Source organism: Sceloporus undulatus, chromosome 6, assembly GCF_019175285.1.
Source record: "Sceloporus undulatus isolate JIND9_A2432 ecotype Alabama chromosome 6, SceUnd_v1.1, whole genome shotgun sequence".
Lineage (NCBI taxonomy): Eukaryota > Metazoa > Chordata > Lepidosauria > Squamata > Phrynosomatidae > Sceloporus > Sceloporus undulatus.
Window position 1 is genome coordinate 83519450 of NC_056527.1, and position 25165 is coordinate 83544614.

A 25165-nucleotide genomic window follows, 5' to 3' on the forward strand; every position below is an offset into this window, starting at 1 on the left:
CCTATTATAACAATTAACCTGCACATTTTAAAAAGGATAAAAAGCAGATAAAAAACCAGTTGGTTTAAAAAACAGTACAGCACCCTTTTTAAAAAGCTCTTCCTTTAAAACCCCTAGTTTCAAAGCTTGCCCGAATATAATATTACATATACTTAACATGATTAATATATCTTTGCATTTTAACGCACAGGAACAGCAGGGCGAGGGTTGTTCTTGACTGTCTGGGGAGGGAGTTCTAGAATTCAGGGGCAGCCAGTGAGAAGGCCATTCTGTCTCGCATCCACCACCCAGCTGTAACCTAGCATATGATTAGGACTGAAGAAGGGCCTCTCCTGAGTAGCTTCAGGGCCTAGGCTAAGCATGTAAGTGACACCTAGCGACATAACGATAAGTAGAGAAGATAGGACCTGGAGTGGAAAGAAGAGAGTGGAAGGAAAGAAGAGAGATCGTCTTCATTCACTGCCAGTCAATGATATGGGCTCTGGGCTCCACTTTACACCGACCAGGACGCTGCAGCTGTCAGGTAAAGGTCTCTGGGATTGCCACAGCGGGGGTTAAACGGGGCCGTTGTGAAAGAGATTTGTGGTGTGCAGAATATTCAGGAGTTTCTTTTCAGCTCACGTAATTGCATTTTACAAATTCTAAGCACTGGTTCAGGATCAGCTTATGAGAAAGCTTCAGCCTGAGATTCTGGGAGCCACTGCAAGTCAGAGGAGGCAAATGACGGGAGAGAAAATTGGACAAAGAAGGGGCGGGAAGAGGGGAAGCGGGAAGAAGATCATGCCAGGATGAATGGTGTGCATGAAATCACTGGATACTGGAGTAGTGATGACAACACCAACACAAACAATATTCCATAAAAAGAATATGCTGATGTAAGCCCTGGGAAACTATTATGGACTCATTTACCATTTAAAAATTAGGTACATTGCCATTAATTGTAATTATGGCACTTCAGTTGGGGTCCATCGTGGTACCTCACACCAGTCAAATTGGCCTCGTATGTCTACAATTTGACTAATCCAAAATTGGAGGGCTTGTGAGTGGGTACATATGTGGCCTGGATTGCTCCCCTTAGTGATGAGTTTGGACAGCAATTTTCAACTGACTCCAAGATCCACTAAATCAAAGTACTGTATACAATCATCACCATCCTAATTCCTTTTCCCATTTTTATGAATGAAATTAAAGCCCTCCAGCATAAAGAACGTATTAGCTTGCTTTTGGCTGTTGCAGGCTTGAGATAGCCAAGGAACTAGAAGATGGAAGTTGAATATTGTCAGGATGGTGGATAGACTCGGGACTGGTGGTTAATGCCGAAAATGGCAGGATATAACAAACAGCGGAGCTGCTTACATTTGGATTGACCTTTCTACGATTCGGCACCCATTTATCGCACCATCCGCCCGATTTAGGCTCTAGACATCCTCCAATTATACGCTAACTTTTTATGGAAGAGGTCTTTCAGGATCCCTGAATTACACCTTTTTCTATATTTCAGGGGCCTTCTATGGGTATTGCTGTATTTATGTTGTTTTGGTTGTACTGTTTGTTGTCATGTTTGTTTTACAATGTATTAATAAAATTTAATTAAAACATTAAAAAAAAAAGAATTGCTGCTATTCTTGTCCCGCTCCAGGAGGATTTCTGGCTTGTGTCATTGATGATTCACCTGTTTTGAAAAGCCTTAAACGCGGAGTGGAAAATACTTCCCTTTTAACAATGTGAAACTTGTCACAAAATAATCATACAGGGAAATTGAAGTTTGTTTGGATGGTACTTCAATCTACTTACGGAAGTATGCACGAATTAAAAGGCATCAGCTGCCCTATATGGGGGGAAAAAAGAGTGATTGATATTATCTGCCTGCTCTATAAATCCAGATGATTCAATGACCTCTTTTCTCTTCTCTTCCAATGGAGCACATTTGACTCAGCATATTCTATCAATATAAGCGTTAGGGAGGAAACGAGAGCGCGGAAGAGGAGAGAGTCGCACATTAATATGCAGGACACTCCTAATAATCGCTAGCTCACATCAGTTAATAAAAATATTTTGAGGTATTTTCTAATGCTTTATTTGAGATTTCATTAACTCCAGCCAACGCACATATATGAAAAGGTCTCCTATTGGAACATTGGCCCTATTACAGGACAGCCCAAATAAGCCTGCTTCCGAATCACTTTGGAGATCTGGTGTTTCACTGTTACATGCGTCATAAGAGTTACAAGAAAGCCGCACATGCTCCAGCCCTAAGGACTGCAGTGTGGCTTTGGTGTGGCTTCTGGACTCTTAGGACGCATGCATCATTGAAACACCATACCTCCACTGTGACTCGAAGCAGCTTTATTTTGGCTGTCTGTAACAGGCCATGGTGTTCTTCCTTGTAAGGTGAACAACAAGTGGGTATGGTAGATCTCAAGGATAGGGAAGTTGCAGCCTTTGCTGTGTTGTTGAACTGTAACTCCCATCATCTCTCATCACTGGATGTGGTAGCCAGAACTAATGAAAGCTGAAATCTAACAACAACTGAAGGTCCATATTTTCTCATACCTGGGAGTATCTTGGTTTCTTGGTATGGCACTTACATGTAGAATTGCTACACTCTATGTCAAGGTTGGTTTTTTAAAAAGACTACTTGTGTTTTTAATGATGTTAAAAATCTTCCTGTGGTCTGCTTTCTCATGTGCCTTATCACATCCAGTAACAAACTGGAAGCATACAGTTCTAGAAATGGCTGTCTAACTTGCTGGACCATGATCAGTATATATGTTGTATAAAAGAGCCCATTGCCTTCTAAAGAAAGATCCATGTTTCTTTCTTTGCTATGGGCAAGTGAATTGGAAGCCACTCTCCACTGACCATGGTTGCAGAACATGTTTTACCAACATTATCTCTTTCTCTCTGGTGTTTGTCTCCATTTAGCCAAAAACCGCAGCACAGCTTCTTGAGATGCTGAGGAAAGGAAATCTGAACCGGACACAGCATCCCACAGATATTAATGCCACCTCTTCACGGTCCCATGCAATCTTTCAGGTAAGTGTGGTGAGGTTTGTTGAAATATTTAACAGCATATCAGGAGGCACTGTAGTTAGAAAAGGGCTCTTTCCTTTCTCAGTGTAGCTGGTCTTTTAAAATTGGCCACATTCTAGTTCTATAAAGGAAGTCTGTTGCCCAGTGTGGCTTCTAACATCTGTATACCGCTGTCAGTAACAGAATATCGAACTGAATGGATCTGTGATCTTGCCCAGTGTTTACCCTGGCATTTCCAATAAAACGAAGATAATACAGGTACCCAAAAACAAGCTGCTGCTGCCTGTCTGTAAGTAAAAGCCATATTTCAATGTAATGACAATCAGCATAGTTACGTTCTTGCATGCTTTAAGTCATTTCTGACTTATGCCAACCTAGGCGGACCTATTATAGCATTTCTGGCAGATTTATTCAGAGGAGGTTTTGCCCATACCTTTCTCTAAAGCTGAGAGAGTGCACTTGCCCAAGGTCCCCAAGGGTTTTCCATGTGGAGCGGGATTGAACCTTGATCCTTCACAGTCCTAGTACAACACTACAATCCTCTACATGATACAGAGCTCTCAGTACAGTAAGATAAACAGCAAGATATATGGAAAAGGTTGTCAGAGAGAAAACTGGAGGGGTTCTTGTACTTTAATGATGTGCAAAGAAAGAGAATTTCAGTAGGTATTGCATGTCAGGCCACCAGGTAATGTGAATAATTCCCCTTTATACATAAACCATAAAGGTATAGGAACACTCCCCTATTTTCAGTCTGACAACCCTAAATATGGATACTTTTAGAAGGAGTTTGAAACTCATTCACAATTGTGCTAGTACCATTTCAAACTTTATTAGTGAAGGTATGATACAGCAGAGATCTGGAGTAAATGATCTTGTCATACTTACCAGACTCTTGCTGTATGCAAGGTCACTAAGGCAAAACAAGCAGACACGGAGCATTAAAAGCTTGATGGCACATGTTCCTCCAGCGATGTGATTCCTTCAGAACTTTGTGTCGGAGCAATCAGACTTGCAAATGAAGCCAGTATTTACTTTCCAAAGAGCAATTGTCAAACAGCTAATTTGTGAAGTGCCAAGGTGAAAAATGCTGGTGTTGGAACAGTTACACGGTCTTTTAATCAATTAAGAGGTCCTAAATGTGAGCCAATCACGTTGTTTAATTTGACCCACGGCATGCAATATAGAGACAGAATCTGCCAGTATGGATGAGAACAAAGATCGGTCCAGTTCAGCCCTTTGGGTTGGATTCCCATTTTGACAGATAGAGTAAATTCATGACTGAGCCAATGCGTGTAGTGCTTTGAAGCCCTGCCCAGCCATAGAAATCCAGGGTGATCTTAGGCAAGTCCATATCCTCTCACAGAGAACAGCAATGGCAAGCCACCCTGAGAAACTTGCCAAGAAGATCCCATGATAGCTTCACCTTAGAGTAACTATAAGTTGGGAAGACTTGAGGCAACACAACACAACAATAACAAGTAAATCCATTTTAAAAATGGAACATATTTAGTCATGATTCTCCAAGAATTGTCAAATATGCTTCACTGGGATATTCACAAATAGAGCACGGAGGAAACAGCCGTTCCCCCATTTACTCCCAAGATCTAGTGATTTGAGGTAATGCTTCTGTGTATGGAGGTTGCATTTAGCTTTCATGGCCTGTATTGGCTGGGGAGTGACATCGCCAAACCTGGATTAATGCAAAATGATGGGATACAAGTCAGATTTCACAGACACCATCTTGGGTGCTCGAGGCAGAAGATGTACTTCCCTTCCTGAGGACAGTTCACTAGACCAGTCTGCACAAGGGAATGGAGGGGACCATATGGGCAGGCAGCTGTGTCAGCCTTGCACGTGAGCCCTTCCAAAGAAAAATTCAGAGGGAAAACCCTAGTTTACACACACTCCACAATGTCAAGAAGATAAATGAGGAATGTTTCTAAAACTATGAGCATCAGAAGCTCAAACAGTTTTGTTCTTGTGAGACTAGCCCTCCTGTTCATTGAATAAACTGATACGCTTAGTTGCCTTCAGTTGATATGAAAGTGTTATATCAAGATGAGTCTGGATTGGTACAGGCTATTAGATTTATGTGTCTAAATGTTTTTGTACCACTCTTCATCCAACAGATTCCAGAGATATAAATGTACAAATAGCAATAGCATTTACATTCTAACTGCTTAAAGACAGTTTACAATCTGTAAGCCAATTGTCCCAACAAGCTGGGGACTATTTCCAACCTACAAAGGATGGAAGCCTAAGTCAACCTTGGAACCCTGGGATCGAACTCACAGCCTATGGCTGTAGTACTGCCATTTAACCACTGGCGCTACTAGGGGCTTTATTTACACAAAAACATTAAAAATACCAAATTACACACCTTCCAGTAATTTTCAGTAACCTTCTTGAGGCTACGTAATTGAGTTTCTGAGTTGTATTTCCATTTTGCAGAGTGTGAATTTAGAGTTATCTCGTAATAATACGTGAGAGCTAAGCGGCAGACCCAATGCCAGGCCGGAGTAGCCCCTTGGTATAAAATGACCTTGCCCATTCACAGTATGCCATTATGGCATTAGTGTTATAACTGTTCATAATACCATCATGGAATCCTGGGATTTGGAGTTTAGGGAGGCATATTTAGAATTCTCAGCCAGAGCATCTTGTGCTTCACCCAAACTATAAACCCCAGGATGTTAACATGTTGCTATTGCAGTTGAAGTGAATAGTGCTATAATGGTGTAGTATAATGGGGCCCGTGTCATGGGAAAGCCTGGAGTTGGGGGTGAAAAACCATTTCCCCTACTCTGTTGAGGGCTGTGTTCAGGGGGCTAATATCTTGAACACCAGGCACAGGCAAGGAAGAGTAACTTAAGTAGTGTATGTATAGTGGTATATTATGTGCTTTCAAGTTACCTGTGGTTCTATGGCGAACCTCATAATTTCATAGGGTTTTTTAGCAAGGAATACTCAGAGGTGATTTGCCAGTTTCATTCTGAAATATACCTACACCGGCCTGCTATTCAGAGACAATCTCTCCACCAAGTACAAACCAAGGCTGACCTATCTTCCAAATCAAATGGGATCTGGTGCCTTTAGGAGATTTAGGCATGTTTTGTTAAGGTAGGTATACATGCACAAAAATGACATAAGATATATTGTCCGTTCAATACGAACATTGTGAAGTGCCCTTTGTTAGTGCATAAAATTAGATATCGATTTTGGACAATTTGGCTAGATCCTTCTATTTAGATACCATGCTTTGTAATGGTTGAAGTTTGACTTATTTGGCTTATGTACATATATTATTCATAATTATAAAAACTCCCACAATCCCCCTCCAGTTAGCAATGTAGGGTTGTTCTTGGTTTTTTAAACCCTAAAAGTAATTTTTCCAAGTTTGCTTTAACCACAAAATTTCATAGAGGTGGTTTAACTTGTTGGGCCAGCTGTTCGTCCATCCTCTCCTATCCTCATAAACTTCTAATTTTACATGTTTCTCGCTTTCCTTTCCTGAATATATATCTCAGCTAGAGTGCTATATTTTCACTGCTGACTGCAAGATATGCTACAATGCTCCCAAAACTGAAGGTGGTGAGGTGTTTCATTGTAGGTATCATCCAGCCCCAGCAGAGGCGATAATATAATCAAGGTGATAGCATACCTGAGGGAAATGTTTAAATGTGCAGTGGCCTGGATAAACATGATGTTCAAATGTTACAGCACAGGTATGGGGCAAACAGAAAATTGTTCTTGCTGATTTAAATCAATCGTTCTCAAACTACTTTGGTCCTCCAGACATGTTTAAAAACTCGTTTCCCAGGCCAGCTTGGCCAAGTAAAGATTGGGAGCTAAATCCCAAACTTCAAATTAAGCACTGGATCATGCAAGGTAAATTTAGGGAAACGTGTGGGTCAAAGATAATTAGTTTGGCCCAGATAAGAATCCAGATGAATCAGGACTGAGTATGAAAGCGAAAACCTCTTCCAGAAACTTAAAACTGCGAGTCTACATTATTGTTGTTGTTCTTAGATGAGGAGCACATATTAATCTTCTGCCATGTTTTGCATCCTCTTGCCCAATGAGCATCTTCACTGCTATGTGTTTGGTCCTGAAAATAGTTTGTGTTGTGTAGATTTTCAAAGTCAAGGAAATTTAGTGTCCATTTGCAAGTCAAGGAAGATCGTTTCCTGGAACCAGCATGTCCCTTCAAAAGCTTGCAAATGTAATGTGCATTTTGTTGCCCTATAAAGGTATAATTGTTTGGATGTTTAAGATTTGCTAATGGCCAATGCGGCTACCCTAGATGTTTTTTTGGATTTCAAGGATACTGCGTTTTAGCCACCTCACGAGGAATTAAAAGAGAGAGCCAGTGCGCTTGGACCTTGTAGCTGGAGGCTTCTGCTCCAAACGAAGGTAAAGCAATTTTGTCTAATATTGGGCTCTGCTGCCTCTGACCACCTAAGTTTTTCTGATGAAAAAATGAACGTATTTTGAGAATCTCAGTGTCTCCTACCTAAATAGGAGCTGTGGCTTCACAAAGGAGGAGACAAGCTGGATCCAGGAAACATCTCTCTTGAATAGACTAAATTCTCCTTGACTTTGCAAAATCTCCCATGACCTCCAGCCCAAAAAAGGTGCCAGCCCTGCGATAGCCCTCCCTAAAACTAAGCCGAAAGCAAAAGGCAGCTAGGATAACATCTTCCATTTTTTTTCTCTTTTTGCCGAAAGAAGCAAGTGTGATTTGAAACTTGCAACATGTAATTGTGCTCTTGGTTGGTCCAATAAGGATCATGTGTTGGGTGTCCTATGGAATGATCATTTTGGTGTTGCTCCTTGGCACACAGTTGACTTCAGGGTTGCCAAGTGGGAAACTAGAAATGCTTCTGTACCTTGACATTTGTGTGGAAGAAATTTTGTAGCCATTAACACACACTGGGTGGCTGACAAGCACAGGATGACCAGACATCCCTTTGAGGACATGTCCCATACATTTAAACCTTGCTCCACAGAGGAATTTGAAAATACTGTTCCCCATTTGAGCATGACTAAGAGCGTGAATTATATTCATCAAGAATGGGGGTTTTTTAAGTTTGATTTGGTAATGTCCTCCATTTTATGGTGGCCTTGTCCTCCTTTGTGGTGAGGACATCTGGTCATTATAAGGGAACAACATCTGAAACTTCTGTTTCAGTTTGAGAACCTTTGGAACTGCCTGTGCTCACGTGCTAGGATTCTGGGAAATGTAGTGGTTTGTGAGGCATTCAGCCTCTCTGTCAGAGGCCTGGGCCACAAATAACTACAATCCCAGGATCCCAGTACATCTGAGCCAGGCAGTTAAGGAGGTCTCAAACTGGATTTTTCTGCAGTTGTTTTTGGACCTAAAGCTGACATCCCGTCTGGAGACTAACCCAGGGAAGCTACTCATTTGGACGCAAGCTGGGAGGTGGCCCCACAACCAAACTCCAACTCCCAGAATTCCACCTTGAGCAGAAAAGAGTAAACGGTCCCAACGGTTATTTCTCCAGTCTAGATGCAGCCCAGATCTGCCGAGGCGCAAACGGTTAACTGTTTCACCAATCGCCTCACTCAGCTCAACCCGGCGCTGATTGGTTAATCTGCGCCGCTGCTCTGGAGCGAAACCACCAATCAGAACAAACCTGAACGCGCGTGGAAAAGGAACGGACCAATAGAAGTGGCGAGAGGAGAGAGCTTGAGATTTGAATTTGAAGAGGGGGAGAAGCCGAAGGAGGACTGAGGTAAAGAACGGGGCATGTTTGTATTGAGAGGATGCTACTCCCCTTGTTCTGAGGGATAGAAGATGATGCTTTAAGGGGAGCCACTGAAACAAAGGCCAGGACTTGGCCATAGGGGATCAGTGGGGAATTCTGCCCATAGGAATCATTGGGGAATACTGCCCATAGGGGAAGCATTGGGAATATCTGCCATAGGGAATCATTGGGGGCAATATCTGCCCAACATAGAGGAATCCATTGGGGGAATATCTCGCCCAAAGGCGGATCATGGGAGGAATATCGATCTGCCCATAGGGAATCATTGGGGCAATATCTGCCCATAGGGGGATCATTGGGGAATATTCTGCCCCATAGGGAATCATTGGGGAATATCTAGCCCATAGGGGGATCATTGGGGAATATTCTGCCCATAGGGGATCATTGGGGCAATATCTGCCCCATAGGGGATCATTGGGGGAATATCTGCCCACTCAGGGGATCATTGTGGAATAATCTGCCCATAGCGAAACCTTTCAGGATTCCACCCTTTTTTTGGTGTTGAATGGTTTTAGCAACCCCATCCTCTATATCTCTCTATGGAGCAAGTATTCTCCAATGATTCCCTATGGCAAAGGTACAGCATTCCCTTATGTTTCCCTAGGGACAAATGTTTCCCCATATTCCCTATGGGCACAGTGTTCCTCCACTGTCTTCCTATGGGCAAGTTAATTCTCCAATGTTTTCCTATGAGCAAAGTATTCCCCACATGATTCCATCATTTTTAACCCTGTGCCTTTGTTTTACCAATACCCATGGGCCAATTAAGATTCGCTTTTGGTTGACCAGCCCAAGAATTTTGTCTTCTAACAATGTTATATTTCTATCACCTTTCTCCCAGACTGGCGACCACAAGGCGGCTCACAAATAAAAAACTCTTGCAAAATTTGTTATGTGCTTACTCTTTCCTCCAGCAAGCTTCCAAGCAGGCAGTTCAGGTGCTTACATATTCACATTTTAGCTTAACAGTACCTGCCATGTTGTTTCAATGATAACAAAACCGTTGGTCCTTAACTATGGTTTATGGAAAACATTGCCTCTTCCTATCCTTTATTCGCTGTGTTAAACGAGAAACGAACTTCTTCAGTGTAGCTATAGATGAGCAATAGGTTCAAGTTATATACACCCCCCCCTTAAGCTGAGATGTGCTTAATGTCAAAGGGACAGCTTTGGCTCTATCTTCTTATGGCTGCAGTGGGAGTAAGTGAGGGGCTACAGAGTACAATAAGCTCATGGCTACACCAGGGGTCAGGCAACCTGCGGCCCAGTGGGCACGGATGCGGCCCGGCAAGGCCTGGGACCGGCCCCAGCCTGGTCCTGCCGGCGATGCCCTACTTGGGCCTTTTGGGGGCAATTGTCTATTAGACAGCCTCCTAAACAGCATTTTATATTAACATTGTTTTAAAAAAAAATCAGCAAATTCATTGCCGATGTCCTCCATTTTTTTTTTTAAAACAAAGTTGTTTTCCATTTGAAAATTTTGTCCTACATTTGTCCTGGTTTAATTTATATATTAATTTTTAAAAAAAAATTATTTATTTATTTATTTTATTTTGGCTTGCGCCCCCCAGCTTGTCTGAGGGACAGCAAACCCGGCCCCCGGCTCAACAAGGGTTGCCCCCCTACCCCTGGCTTACACTAAATGGCAGGTTCCCAGTTATGTAATACCTATAATTTTAAAATCCGTTATAGAAGTTAGTCTTAATGTACCACACACATACGTAAGGTCTATCCAAGGAAACATTTCTTTTACTTATAAGAATTGGAATGTGTGTTACAATTTTCATATTTGCAGGGTTGAGGTGAGTGGTAAATCAGAAATATGGATTGTAAACATCTGAATTTGGCAGAACAGAATTAGACAATCAAAACAATGAAAAAGGCTTTAAATTACAAGAGTTTTTTATAAAAAAACTGTTCCTTGGGGAGGATTCTAAAATTTTAGGTTCTCCCCATTCTCAGGGACTTACTAGATTTCAAATTGCATACAATTTCAGGGCACCACATGATGGTCCAAGAAGGAATTGAAATGTTTTCTCTTCCTTGGGGATGTTACAAGAATATCTTGCCATCTTAAGACACATGGGAGGGAGTGAAACAGCGGGCGCTTAGGAAAAATTGTTTCTTGCTGGCATGGCATTGTCTGAACTGGTTAAACAGTAAGTTAGGAAGATGCCACCTTACTACTAAGCTTTCAGGATTGATTGCTTTTTTCTGAGAAGCGACCACCTTTTATTTTAAAAAACCCATGTTTATACAATATGCAGCAATGAATGCAATTGATGATCCCATACAATCAATTCAGTGAATGTCTCTTTGCCTCTAATCCCTTGCGGGGCTGAAAGCGTATATCTGTGCCTTAGCACAGCGCCGAAAAAACCAAAGATGAATTTATTATCCTGCCTTGGGTTACCTGGGCCCATGAACGCAGGGGACAGGTTTATTGAGAGGTTGGCAAGAAAAGAATTCATGAGGAGAGCGTACCATAGTTCTTTTCAAGCAAGAGGCAATGAAGGAATTATTGTGATTTTTCTGCAAGAGAGAATTACTGTATTTGTGATTTTTCTGCTTTCTGGAGTTGCCTTTCCCCAGATGGCATATGAGAATCAGGATTTTTTGGTTTTCCTGGTTCAATCAACTTGTTCTTCACTTACACAAATCTCACTTGCAGTTCTGTTGCCCAATATGCCATTTGGAGAATTCCTCCTCAAAAGCTTTCCACCAGTTTGATGGGATTCTTAAAAGGTGATGCAAGGTCCAGTGTTGCTGTATTGTGTTGATGTCTTCCCCCCATCTTCTTTTTGATACAGCGGACTCTGCAACAATGGTGGCTGCGCCACCTAACCGAAGAGGGGCAGCGTGTCAAGTAGTGGTTTACGGGTGCGTCCTCAGACCCCACAGGAGCAGGACAGCGAATCGCCAAAGCACTGTGCAGGTGGTTGGTGACTGCATGCAGTGTTTTGACCCAGAAGAACTCCCAAATCACTGGCCAGGTTTAAATTCCCTGTGAGTTTCCAAGCCCATGAACTCTGCCTCAAGAAAGAAAGGCAAGAACCTGATCTTATGCTTTTGACCGGGTGTTCGGGGAGAGTTGCCTTACCCAGCGGAAGGTGTTTGAGCAATACAAACCAAAGAAATCTGGATGGTGTCCTGACATGCTACAAACTGCCTGGTAAGGATATGAGAAAGTGGGTGTGAGGAGGGAGTTGGGGGGAACATTTACAAGAATAACGGGTGGCACTATTTCCTGACCCCATACAAACAACTTTCCACAACCTTCCAAACTCCAAGTGGACTGCAATACAATAATCCTTCATTATTCCCTACCAACATGGTTTCATTTATACCTCACTAGGGATGGTGGAAGCTATAGTCAACGACCTCAGAAGAGTTGCCAGTTTGTGGAAAAGCTGCCAGTGCGTCGTTAAGAAAAAAAGAACTAGGAATTATATACTTGTTGGCACCTGTGGACGAATTGTAAGCCTTCCTTGAGTCTAGGACTTCTCTTTGTATCACCAATAAGGGCACATTGTTGCTTTATTTCTGGTCCAATCACTTTTCATGTGGTTAATGACTGGCATTTTAGAATAAAGCACACAGTACATACCACTTCCGATTTAATCACTGAAAGAACCCATCAGGATTCTGTTAGGATGTGGACTAACTTTTTTGTTAACAACTTGTAGACTTTTGTGAGTGGGTTAAAGTAGTGGGTCACACTTCACCTCCATCTCAGACTCCAAATAAGCTTCTCTTCTAATGATTCCACTTTGTCCTCTCCTCCCCTCTTCTCAATTGAGACTCAGTAAGGGAAGTGCCATTGAATGGAAAGCCTGACCTCCAAGTACGTGGAGGCTTGGCTGCAGACACACTGGGCATCTATTATAGCTTATTTCCAGTAGGTTTCATCCAGTTATAGTCCACAATTATCTGCATGTTTACTGAGACGATTAGTCACACTGTAACTGTAAGACAGTGGATTGCCACCCACTTGTGAGGTCAGACTTGAGATAGTTCACTTTGCAATGGTCACAGTTATTCAGAGAATTATTGTCTACAAACCAATTTGAACGAAACTCTCTAAAAGTTGCTCATTGCTATCCAAAAAGGATAGTGTATGCATATTTTTGTTTTAATAGTTAGTTTAATTCAATTGTTATGTTTGTTGTATTATAAGATTATACCTATAACATTTGTGATTGTGTCAATCGCAGCACACATTTTATTAGATCATATCTAAAACCACAAAAATAATAAAATAATGTTTATTAAAAATTATACCAGTTGCCCCCAACGTCATATGCAGGCACGATATACACAGTTTTCAGCATTTGCACTGAAAGCTACACTGGCAAGAGTAATGGCACGCTGCCCACCAGCCACACTGCCACAGGCACGAGCCCCCCATTCCGTTTAAACATCAACTGGAATTTTCCATTATGCGGGGGGTCCAACAACGGATCCCCCACATAACGGAAGGGACCCACTTTGTATTTCTCTAAAATAATGAGGACAGGCTATTAATATTTTCAGGGGACAAGACACACGGGATATTTAATTTGCATGACCTATTAGGGGTGATTTCACATACCCCTTTATTCACTTTAATAATTCGACTCACTTCACATTAGCATGTATGTGTGAACATTTCCTCTTGCCCTTGACCCAAGACTTGCAATACCATTACTAATGTCGACAGTTGTGCGGTGGTTCCCAAGAGCATGTTGAATCTACCCTTTCTAGTGCCTCTACAAAAGAGTACAAATTGCATCACAAATCCATATAACCCAATGTAACCATGACCGAATGACACAGGGCTAAGCGACAGCAGTGTAACAAACCAAGTCAGATCTCTGGAAAATCCTCACCAAATTTTTAAACGGGCCTTTACAAAAGTGATGGTCCTTATGTAAAGTGTCTGAAATGCCTAATGTCTTAAAATGCCTATCCTATGGGAGGATTATGTATTCATAATTGAAATTTAAATTGAAGGAGGACGTTTATGTTTAGAAAGGAAGTTGTGGACTATATTTGTCTTTACAATAGAAGTCACAGGGACCTCCTGATGATCTCAGCTACTATGGGCTGTCAAGGCAAGGGGAAAGTACAACCTTAAACTCTTTCTGATTCTTGTCAGTCCTGTCAAAGAATCACTTTCCAAAGCGCAATTTGCAGTATGTTGCATTGTTTGCCCAAGGGCAATCTTCCTTTGATGGAAATGTCCTAAAAGAAAGCTGTGATGGCCAGCATCAAGAGGGAGGAAGAGTTAAAACTGTTGCCGGCCTGCTGCTTCTACAGCCCTGTTCAGCATTCCAGACTGCCGGCAATAGCTGTGGCTTTACAATAACAAAAAAAATAGACACCACTTGCGCCTTTTCCATGAATAATATACACCATCTTCTTGGGTCCTAGCAGAAAGTCTTGCACCACCCCGTCCGAGATGTTCTAACAAAACTTCTCAAATGCAGGAAATATGAACCATCAAAAACGATTTCCACAGGGAGGGAAAGGGCTGGGCGAAGCTTTATAGTTAAAAAAGACAACAACTTTTTCAAAAGCTGTGCACCAGACTGCATGGTATGCTCACACAGGGGAGGTAATCTTCCAGGTATGTTTTAGTCCAAGCCATGAAGAGCTTAAGCAAGTGTGAGGCATGTTTTCGAGGGGTGAGATAAGGTGCAGTTTTACTGTCTGGTGCTTTGGGAATGACACAGCGGTCTGCCCCTCTATCTTTTTCATTTTTTGCCTATGGAAGCGACGGGCGCATGGGAAAAAACACCATAACCATGCCTGGGCTCCAGAGAAAGGTAACCAGGGCATCATGTACCATCACACATGGCAGGAACTCTACAACAAGAAAATGAAGCAAAGAAAGAGAAAGAAGCCACTTGAGGTGCTTATCTTCTAATCATATCCGGGGGGAAGCGAGTAACGATCCTTCCGGGTCATTTCATAACTTCCCCTTTCTATTGGTGAGGGATAATAGGCCAAGAGCAATTTGCACACACCACATGAAGTTCAGTCTTCTTCATTCGAAAGACTTCTTCTTCTTATTCTGAAGAGCTTAACCTGGTTTGAACATAGCAGGAAAACTGTTTAAAAATGATACATCCTGTACTTAGCTTTTCTTATGAGAAAGTAGAACCAAAGGGTGCTCATGCCCCCACATTGCTGCTCAAAAAATCTACTTTAATTTACCCAGGATTTTAGAACTTGCTGTAACACACAGTGGCTATATTTGGTACTGGGGTTCTCACCATTTTTAACCTTTGGCCTTTAATATGCATAGATTCAAGTCAAATGTTGGGGTTGTTCTCATTCAATCATCTTTTTTCCCCCCCTTAGTATCAAGCTGGACTGTCCAACCATCATGGTCAATCCTGTCCCTCATCCTCCCAATGACTAATATTTATTTAAAAACTTTTTTTGCCAAATTGTGCCATGATTCAATGATGGGGGAACTGGAGAACCAGAAATGAAGATGCCTGGCCATGAGCCAATAGTCACCCACCTCAACTACTTCATTGTTTAAGCAACAATCCCTATATCCACTTACCTGGGAATCATGACCCATGACACACACAATGGACTTCAATTCCAAGTAGACATGTATACAATCGGCACTGCTAAAACCCTTCTTTAACTAGTTGTGAGCTAATTAATTAAGCTGTTATAAAAAATTGCGGCCCTAAATAATTCCAACGTTGAGCTCACCAATGTGACATAAACTAACTTGCAGTTTAGATTTATATATAATCTCTATTTGCAGAGATTGCCATCCTCTCTAGGCCAATGTAGCGTTAATAAAAATAACATAACTGCTTATACTATGCTATGCAGGATACACCTAAGCGTTTGCCACTAATTCTCCTGCATTTCTTTCACTTGTGAATGTTTTTTTGTCTGCAAAACTTAGCAGTACCTACTACCTTCAGAATACAAAGTTCATGGGCACTAATGGACTTAAGAACAGATTTTCCAACTGTGTAGGCACTCCAACGCAACAAAAGCCCTGCCCTGGATTACATTTGGAGAATTGCAAAGTACGCAGCATACACACCAGTAAAACTTAGAAAACTACAGTTTTTTAGACAACAACTCCTGGGAATCCCCATCTTAGGCATGTCCAGTCAGCGTTGCTAGAATGAAGGGTTCAAGAAGATGTAGTCCAAAAAAATTAATTGTCAAGCTCTGGGTCTGATATCAGCAAGATGTTTGGAGCACCAAAAAAGGAATAGTGGGGACTATGGTTTCTAGGAGAGGCCAACCCTAAATAACATTGCACGAAGCCTGACTCTTCTTTTCAGGTGTACAATGAAACCAGATCACTGACCCCTCTTGGAACCAAAGGGGCCACTAGCCCATACCGGGAAGACCCAGAGAAAAGGGTCATGGTACATGGTCTTTCCTTTTCATCCAGGTGGGTTGTGATACATGGCTGACAGAGAGGCCAATACTGGGAGGAATTTCAAGAAAAAGACTTGGAAGATTTTTAACCGAAATTAAAAATAGCTGCTCTCAGCTCTTTGATGGGTAGAATTATTATTGTTTAATACTGATAACAGTACTTAGACCTGCGCAACATGCTTTATGGAATATAGCATTGGTCTAGTTCTCTGACTAAAAGGCTATTGTTGTACCAGCCATTGGGGACAAAATGGGGCTTGAGGATGGGAGTTTAGGGGAATCAATTATGAGAACAATGGTGTGGAAATAGAAAGAATGCATAAGCAACGAAGAGAAATGTGCAAGGAAGGTAGACAAAGATGCGAAACAACTAGCTTGAGGGAAAAGATTGATAAAGCGAGAAACAACTGGAGGATGACCATGGGCCTGTTACAGACAGCCCAAACATAAAGCTGCTTCGAGTCACAATGGAGGTATGGTGTTTCACATGATGCATGCGTCCTAAGAGTCCAGAAGAGTCGCGCCAAAGAGGTGTCAAAAATTGCAATATTTTTCAAAACAATTGTTCCAAAATTGTTTCCCACCCTAGGCAATTTACACCCAAACTTCTTGTTAAAAACAAAAGCCTCTCCTGAGCTAAAATGGCCCAGGAAGGCCTAAAAACATGGTGGAAATGCCCTCTTGTCCCCTTAGAGGGCATTTTGGGGCAAATTTTTTATTTTATTTATTGCAGGAGCAGGTGTAGTCTGGGGGTAGCAGCCCTCAAAGGTCTCCTAGGTGGCTAATGTGGGCCCCCTTGCCTTCCACAGTCATCACAGTTTGCATGTCACTGAGGCAGTGAATCTGCTTTTAGTTGTTATCTGAAGGTTAAAAGCACTACCTACTATTCTGAATCTATTTGGGGGTTAAGATTAGCATCTTGGATTGCTAGTTTGAATTTTAGAGTAAACCCCAGAACAGATTCACCACACTGCTGACATGAGAATTGCCAGCCACCACTGCCCTGAGAGCAGGAGAACGGCATGTTGTGTTCCAGTTAGTTCTCCTTTATCCACAAATGTGGCAAAGGAAGTCCTTTTACATATAAAAAGATGACAGCTCACACATGCACACACAGTTGGGAGTATACAACTCAATGCAAATTCTGGTCAGTCTGAATTCAGTGCTGTGAAAATTATATATTCTAATTTATTTTGATTTATATCTTACTCTAGCACAACAGCTCAAAGCAATTAGCAACACTTTCAAATGAGATAGATTTTCCATGTCCCGTTAATGTTTCCAGGGGTTAAGGTCTATACTATTCAGTTAATTAATTTATAAGCCAATTTTCAAGTTAATTAATTCATAATTCAATTTGTAGTTCTAAAGAGTTGTCTCAGGCTCCATTCTGTTTGGGAGTTGTCCTTTTCAGCTGAAATCCATTGCAGTACAGACTGATTTGTGAGCTCCTAGATTACAGGAGAGGAGTCCCACTACATCTGATAAGCCATTGTAAGAACAGAATATGGAGAAACAGAATGGTTCGCAGTTGGCAAGAGGTCAGGCAAGGCTGCATTCTATCATCTTACTTGTTCAACTTGTGTGCAGAAAATACCATACAAACAGCATGCTTAGACTTACAAGAAGGAGGAGTGAAGAAAGAAGGAAGAAACATCAACAATCTAAGATATGCTGAGGACACCATATTATTACCAGAAAACATCAGGAACTTGGACCCATTACTGAGGTCAACGAAGAAGGTGCAAAAACAGGCTTGCTGCTGAACATAAAGAAAACAAAAATAATGACCATGGAGGACCTACTTAAATTCAACCTAGACAATGAGAAAATCAAAATAGTTAAAGATGTCTTGTACCTTTGATCAAACATTGATCAGAACAGAGACTGCAGTCAAGAGATGATAAAAAGACTAGGAATGGGAAGGGCAGTGACAAAAGAAATAGACAAGATATTAATGAGCAAAGCATTTAAAGCACTAAAGTTAGAATCAGCCAAGCCATGGTACTCCCTATCACTGTGTATTGATGTGAAAGCTAAACAGTGAGAAAGCAAATTAAAAAAAAACCTGGTTTCAGATGTGGTGCTAGAGAAGAGTGCTCCAGATACTGTGGACAGCCAAAAAGACAAACATATGGGTCCTTGAACAGATCAAGCCTGAAATATCCCTAGAAACCAAGATGATCAAATTAAGGCTGTCATACTTTGGTAACATCATAAGAAAGCATGACTCATTGGAAAAGAATACTGGGAAAGGTTGAGGGTAGTAGAAAGAGAGGAAGATCACATGACATATGGATAGACTCCATGAAGGAGGTTACAGACAAGAATCTGCAAGACCTAAGCAGAGCAGTGGAGGACAGGGGGTCTTGGAGGTGTCTCATCCACAGGGTTGCTATGGGTTGAGATCGACTCAAGGGCAGTTAACAACATCAACAATTTTGCACAGCATTTGAAATTTTAGGCTGTATTAAATATTGTCAGCTAAGGGGCTGTACAGACAGGCGGCATGCAGCTGCTCCTTTACTTGCCAGATTGGGGCCCTGGCAACCTCATGGCATGGCCCTGATCTGACCTCCAGAGAGCGCAAAAAATAGTTTTTTGCAGCTCCTTTTTGCACTCTCCAAGGGGCGCCATAGCCATGGCAGCGCAGCTTATGACACCCTTTCGGTGCTGCATCATGTGGATGCACTGGAGGGGGGCCATGATGGTGCACACCATATAGACCAGCACATGCCAAAATGGCACCCTAGGGGCGGGATTAGGGCATGCAGCATGCGGACACTGCGCCCTAACTCCACCCACAGGCTGGCACAAAGTGCTGGTCTGTACAGGCTCTAAGAGTTCAAATAGAGCTGAGTTAATGACTAAGTACAACCAACAAAGTGTTCCTCAGCAACTCAACATTTACAAACAGAAAATATTAAGATCTGAAATTCTGGTTTTTCAAAATCTGATGGGTATGCACAAGAGCTGTAGCTCAATGGTCAAACATGTGTTTTGGATGTAAAATATTCTAGGCTCAGTCCCTGGCATTTCCAATAAAACTAAGATATATACTCAAAAAACGAGCTGCTGCTGCCTGTCTGTATAGTAAAAGCCATATTTCAATGTAATGACCATCAGCATAGTTACATTCTTGCATGCCTTTAAGTCATTTCTGACTTATGCCAACTCTAAGGCGGACCTATTATAGCATTTCTTGGCAGATTTATTCAGAGGAGGTTTGCCCATACCTTTCTCTAAAGCTGAGAGAGTGCAACTTGCCCAAGGTCACCCAAGGGTTTCCATGTGGAGCGGGGATTTGAACCTTGATCCTTCACAGTCCTAGTACAACACTCAATCCTCTACATGATACTAGCTCTCAGTACAGTTAAGATAAACAGCAAGAGATATATGGAAAAGGTTGTCAGAGAGAAAACTGGAGGGGTTCTTGTACCTTTAATGATTGTGCAAAGAAGAGAATTTCAGTAGGTATTGCATGTCAGGCAACCAGGTAATGTGAAATATCTACTGAAATTCCCTCTTTTACATAAACCATTAACGGTATAGGAACACTCCCCTAGTTTTCAGTCTGACAACCCTAAATATGGATACTTTTAGAAGGAGTTTTGAAACTCTATTCACAATTGTGCTAGTACCATTTCAAACTTTTATTAGTGAAGGTATGATACAGCAGAGATCTGGAGTAAATGATCTTGTCATACTTACCAGACTCTTGCTGTATGCAAGGTCACTAAGGGCAAAACTAAGCTAGACACTGAGCATTAAAAGCTTGATGGCACATGTTCCCTCCAGCGATGTGATTCCTTCAGAACTTTGTGTCTGAGCAATCAGACTTGCAAATGAAGCCAGTATTTACTTCCCAAAGAGCAATTGTCAAACAAGCTAATTTGTGAAGTGCCAAGGTGAAAAATGCTCGTGTTGGAACAGTTACACATGTCTTTTATCAATTAAGAGGTCCTAAATGTGGAGCCAGTCACTGTTTAATTTGACCCCAGGCGTGCAAATAGAGACAGAATCTGCCAGTATGGATGAGAACAAAGATCTGTCCAGTTCAGCCCTTTGGGTTGGATCCCGATTTTGACAGAATAGAGTAAATTCATGTGCCAATGCGGTGTAGTGCTTTGAAGCCCTGCCCAGCCATAGAAATCCACAGGGTGATCTTAGGCAAGTTATATCCTCTCACAGAGGACAGCAATGGCAAACCCTCCTTGAAGAAACTTGCCAAGAAGATCCCATGATAGCTTCGCCTTAGAGTCACTATAAGTTGGGAAAGATTTGAAGGCAACAACAACAATAACAAGTAAATCCATTTTAAAAATGGAACATAGATTAGTCATGATTCTCCAAGAATTACCAATCATGCTTTGCTGGGATATTCACAAACAGAGCATGGAGGAAACAGCCTTCCCCCATTTACTCCCAAGATCTAGTGATTTGAGGTCAATTGCTTCTGTGTATGGAGGTTGCATTTAGCTTTCATGGCGCTGTATTGGCTGGGGACTGTGGACTTGCATAACCTGGATTAATGCAAAATGATGGCTACAAGTCAGGTTTCACAGACACCATCTTGGGTTGCTTGAGGCAGGAGACGTACTTCCCTTCCTGAGGACAGTTCACTAGACAGTCTTGCACAAGGGAATGGAGGGGACCATATGGGCAGGCAGCTGTGCTCAGCCTTGCACGTGAGCCTTCCCAAAGAAAAGTTCAGAGGGAAAACCCTACTTTACACACACTCCACAATGTCTAAGAAGATACATGAGGAATGTTTCTAAAACTATGAGCACTCAGAAGCTCAAACAATTTTGTTCTTGTGAGACTAGCCCTCCTGTTCATTGAATAAGCTGATACGCTTAGTTGCCTTCAGTTGTATGAAAGTGTTTATATCAAAGAGAACTGATTAGTCTGGATTGGTACAGGCTATTAGATTTATGTGTTTAAAATGTTTTTGTACCACTCTTCATCCAACAGATTCCAGAGAAGTATAAATGTACAAATAGCAATAGCATTTACATTTCTATACCACTTAATGAGCAGTTTACAATCTGTAAGCCAATTGCCCCCAACAAGCTGGGGACTCATTTTACCAACCTACGAAAGGATGGAAGCCTAAGTCAACCTTGGAACCCTGGGATCGAACTCACAGCCTTATGGCTGTAGTACTGCCATTTAACCACTGCGCTACTAGGGCTTTATTTACACCATAAAACATTAAAATACACCAAATTACACACCTTCCAGTAACTTTCAGTAAACCTTCTTGATGCTATGAAATTGAGTTTCTGAGTTGTATCTCCATTTTGCAGAGTGTGAATTTAGAGAGGTATCTGATGCAATAATACTGATGAAGCTACACAGGCAGACCCAATGCCAGGCCTGAGTAGCCCCTTGGTATAAAATGACCTTGCCCATTCACAGTATGCCATTATGGCATTAGTGTAATTGTCATGATACCATCTTATGGAATCCTGGGATTTGGAGTTTAGGGAGGCATATTTAGAATTCTCATCCAGAGCATTCTTGTGTCACCAAACTATAAACCCCAGGATTGTATAACATGTTGCTATTGCAGTTGAAGTGCAATATAGTGCTATAATTGTGTAGTATGAATGGGGTCCGTGTCATGGGAAGCCTGGAGTTGGGGTGAAAAACCATTTCCCCCACTCTTGTTGAGGGCTGTGTTCAGGGGGCTAATATCTTGAACAACAGGTACAAGCAAGGAAGATGTAACTTAAGTATATGTTATGTATATGTGTATATTATGTGCTTTCAAGTTACCTGTGGCCCTATGGCGACCTCATTAATTTCATAGGGTTTTTTTAGGCAAGGAATACTCAGAGGTGATTTTGCCAGTTTCATTTTCTGAAATATACCCTACAGCGCCTGCTATTCATAGACAATCTCTCAACCAAGTACTAACCAAGGCTGACCTTACTTATCTTCCAAGATCAAATGGGATCTGGTGCCTTTAGGATATTTAGGCATGTTTTGTTAAGGTATGTTATACATGCACAAAAATGATCATAAGATATAATTGTCTTCAATACCGGAACATTGTGAAAGTGCCCTTTGTTAGTGCATAACAATTAGATATCAGATTTTGGACAAATTGGCTAGATTCCATTTCTATTTAGAATACTCATGCTTTGTAATGGTGAAGTTTGACTTATTTGGCTTATGTACATATATTATTCATTTATATTATAACTCCCACAATCCCCCTCCAGTTAGCATGTAGGGTTGTTCTTGGTTTTTTTAAACCCTAAAAAGTAATTTTTCCAAGTTTTGCTTTAACCACAAAACTTCATAGAGGTTGGTTTAACTTGTTGGTGCCAGCTGTTCTGTCTCATCCTCTCCTATCCTCATAAACTTCTAATTTTACATGTTTCTCTCCTTTCCTGAATATATATCTCAGCAGGGTTATATTTTCACTGCTGACTGCAAGATATGCTACAATGCTCCCAAAACTGAAGGTGTGAGGTGTCTCATTGGTAGGTATCATCCAGCCCCAGCAGAGGCGATAATATAATCAAGGTGATAGCAATACCTGAGGGAAAATGTTTAAATGTGCAGTGGCCTGGATAAACCATGATGTTCAAAATGTTACAGCACAGAGTATGGGGCAAACAGAAACATTGTTCTTGCTGATTTAAATCAATCGTTCTCAAACTTTGGTCCTCCAGACATTTTAAACCTCTGTTCCCAGGCCAGCTTGGCCAAGAGTTAAAGATTGGGAGCTAAAGTCCCAAACTTCAAATTAAGCACTGGACATGCAAGGTAAATTTAGGGAAACGTGTGGGTCAAAGATAATTTTTTGGCCCAGATAATAATCCAGAGTGAATCAGGACTGAGTATGAAAGCGAAAACCTCTTCCAGAAACTGAAAACTGCTAGTCTACATTATTGTTGTTGTTCTTTAGATGAGGAGCACATATTAATCTTCTGCCATGTTTTGCATCCTCTGCCATGAGCATCTTCACTGTATGTTTTGGTCCTGAAAATAGTTTGTGTTGTGGTAGATTTTCAAAGTCAAGGAAATTTAGTGTCCATTTGCAATTCAAGGAAGATCTTTTCTTGGAATCCAGCATGTCTCCTTCAAAAGCTTGCAACATGTAATTGTGCATTTTGGTTAGCCCTAGAAAGGTATAATTGTTTGGATGTTATAGGATTTGCTATATGGCCAATGCGGCTACCCTTAGATGTTTTTTGGATTTCATGATACTGCGTTTTAGCCATCACAGAGGAATTTTAAAGAGAGAGCCAGTGCGCTTGGACCTTGCTATCTGAGGCTTCTGCCTCCAACGAAGGTAAAGCAATTTTGTCTAATATTGGGACTGGCCGGCATGCTTTGCCTCTGGACCACCTAAAGTTTTTCTGATGCAAAACATGAAGACTTATAGTATTGAGAAATTCAGTGTCCTCTACCTACAATAGGAGTCTGTGGCTTCACAAAGGAAGGAGACAAGCTGGATCCCAAGGAAACATCTTCTGAATAGACATCAAATTCCCTTGACTTTGAAAATCTCCCAGTGACCCCATGGCCAAAAAAGGGAGAGGTGCCAGCCTGCAGATAGCCCTACCTACCATCTGAACTAAGACCAGAAACAGCAAAATGCAGGCTTAGGACTAACATCTTCCATTTATTTTTCCTGTTTGCCTGATGAAGAAGCCAGTGTGACTTTGAAAGCTTGCAACATGTAATTGTGCATCTTGGTTGTCCCAATAAAGGCATCATGGTTTGGGTGTCCTATGGAATTGATCATTTTGGTGTTGCTCTCTTGGCACACAGTTGACTTCAGGGTTGCCAGAGTGGAAAACTAAAGATGGCTTCTGTACCTTTGACAGTTGTGTGGAAGAAATTTCTGTAGCCATTACACACTACTTGGTTGGCTGACAAGCACAGGATGACCAGACATCCGCCTTTTCGAGGACTCGTCCTACATTTAAACCTTATGTCCAAGAGGAATTTGAAAATATCCTCCATTTTGAGCATGACTAAGAAGCGTGAATTTATATTCATAAGAATGTGGGTTTTTTAAAGTTTTGATTTGGTAATGTCCTCCATTTTATGGTGCCTTGTCCTCCTTTGTGGTGAGGACATCTGGTCATTATGACAAACAACATCTGAAATTCCTGTTTCAGTTTGAGACCTGTTGAACTGCCTTGGCTCAGTGCTAAGGGATTCTGGGAAATGTAGTGTTTGTGAGGCATTCAGCCTTCTCTGTCAGAGAGATCTCTGGTGCCACAATAAACTACAATTCCCAGGATTCCCAGTAGCACTGAGCCATGGCAGTTAAGGAGGTCTCAAACTGGATTATTTCTGCAGTGTGTTTTGGACCTAAAGCTGCATCCAGACTGGGGAAATAACTCAGTTTGGGACCGCTGGGGCCCCACAACAAACTCCAACTCCCAGAATTCCACAGCCTTGAGACAGAAAAGAGATAAAGCGGTCCCAAACTGAGTTATTTCTCCAGTCTAGATGCAGCCCAGAGTCTGCACGAGGCGCAAACGGTTAACCGTTTCACCAGAATCGCTTCGACTCCCCCAACCCGCCCCTGATTGGTTAGACCGCCGCTGCTCCTGGAGCGAAACAACCAATCAGAAGCGACCTCAAGGCGCGCGTGGAAGAACGGACCAATAGGAAGTGGCGAGAAGGAGATGCCTTGAGATTTGAATTTGAAGAGGGGGAGAAGGCCGAAGGACTGAGGTAAAGAAGCGTGGCATGTTTGTATGGAGAGGATGCGACTCCCCTTGTTCTGAGGGATAGAAGATGATGCTTTAAGGGAGCCACTGAAACAAATGGCAGGGCTTGCCCATAGGGGATCATTGGGGAATATCTGCCCATAGGGAATCATTGGGGAATATCTGCCCATAGGGGATCATTGGGGAATATCTGCCCATAGGGGATCATTGGGGAATATCTGCCCATAG

At 41.9% G+C, this 25165-nt stretch overlaps 2 protein-coding genes across 2 annotated transcripts in view; one reads left to right on the plus strand and one right to left on the minus strand.

The window, feature by feature from the left end:
- The window catches only part of GJC1 (gap junction protein gamma 1), a 108951-nt gene that overhangs the window by 72267 nt on the left and 11519 nt on the right, over nucleotides 1–25165 (minus strand). The gene's annotated exons all lie outside the window — the stretch shown is intronic.
- LOC121933639 (kinesin-like protein KIF18B) overlaps nucleotides 24915–25165 on the plus strand; it is a 29444-nt gene continuing 29193 nt past the window's right edge. Inside the window, 1 exon segment of the mRNA XM_042473620.1 lies at nucleotides 24915–24941. The gene's annotated coding sequence lies outside the window, so the exon portion shown is untranslated.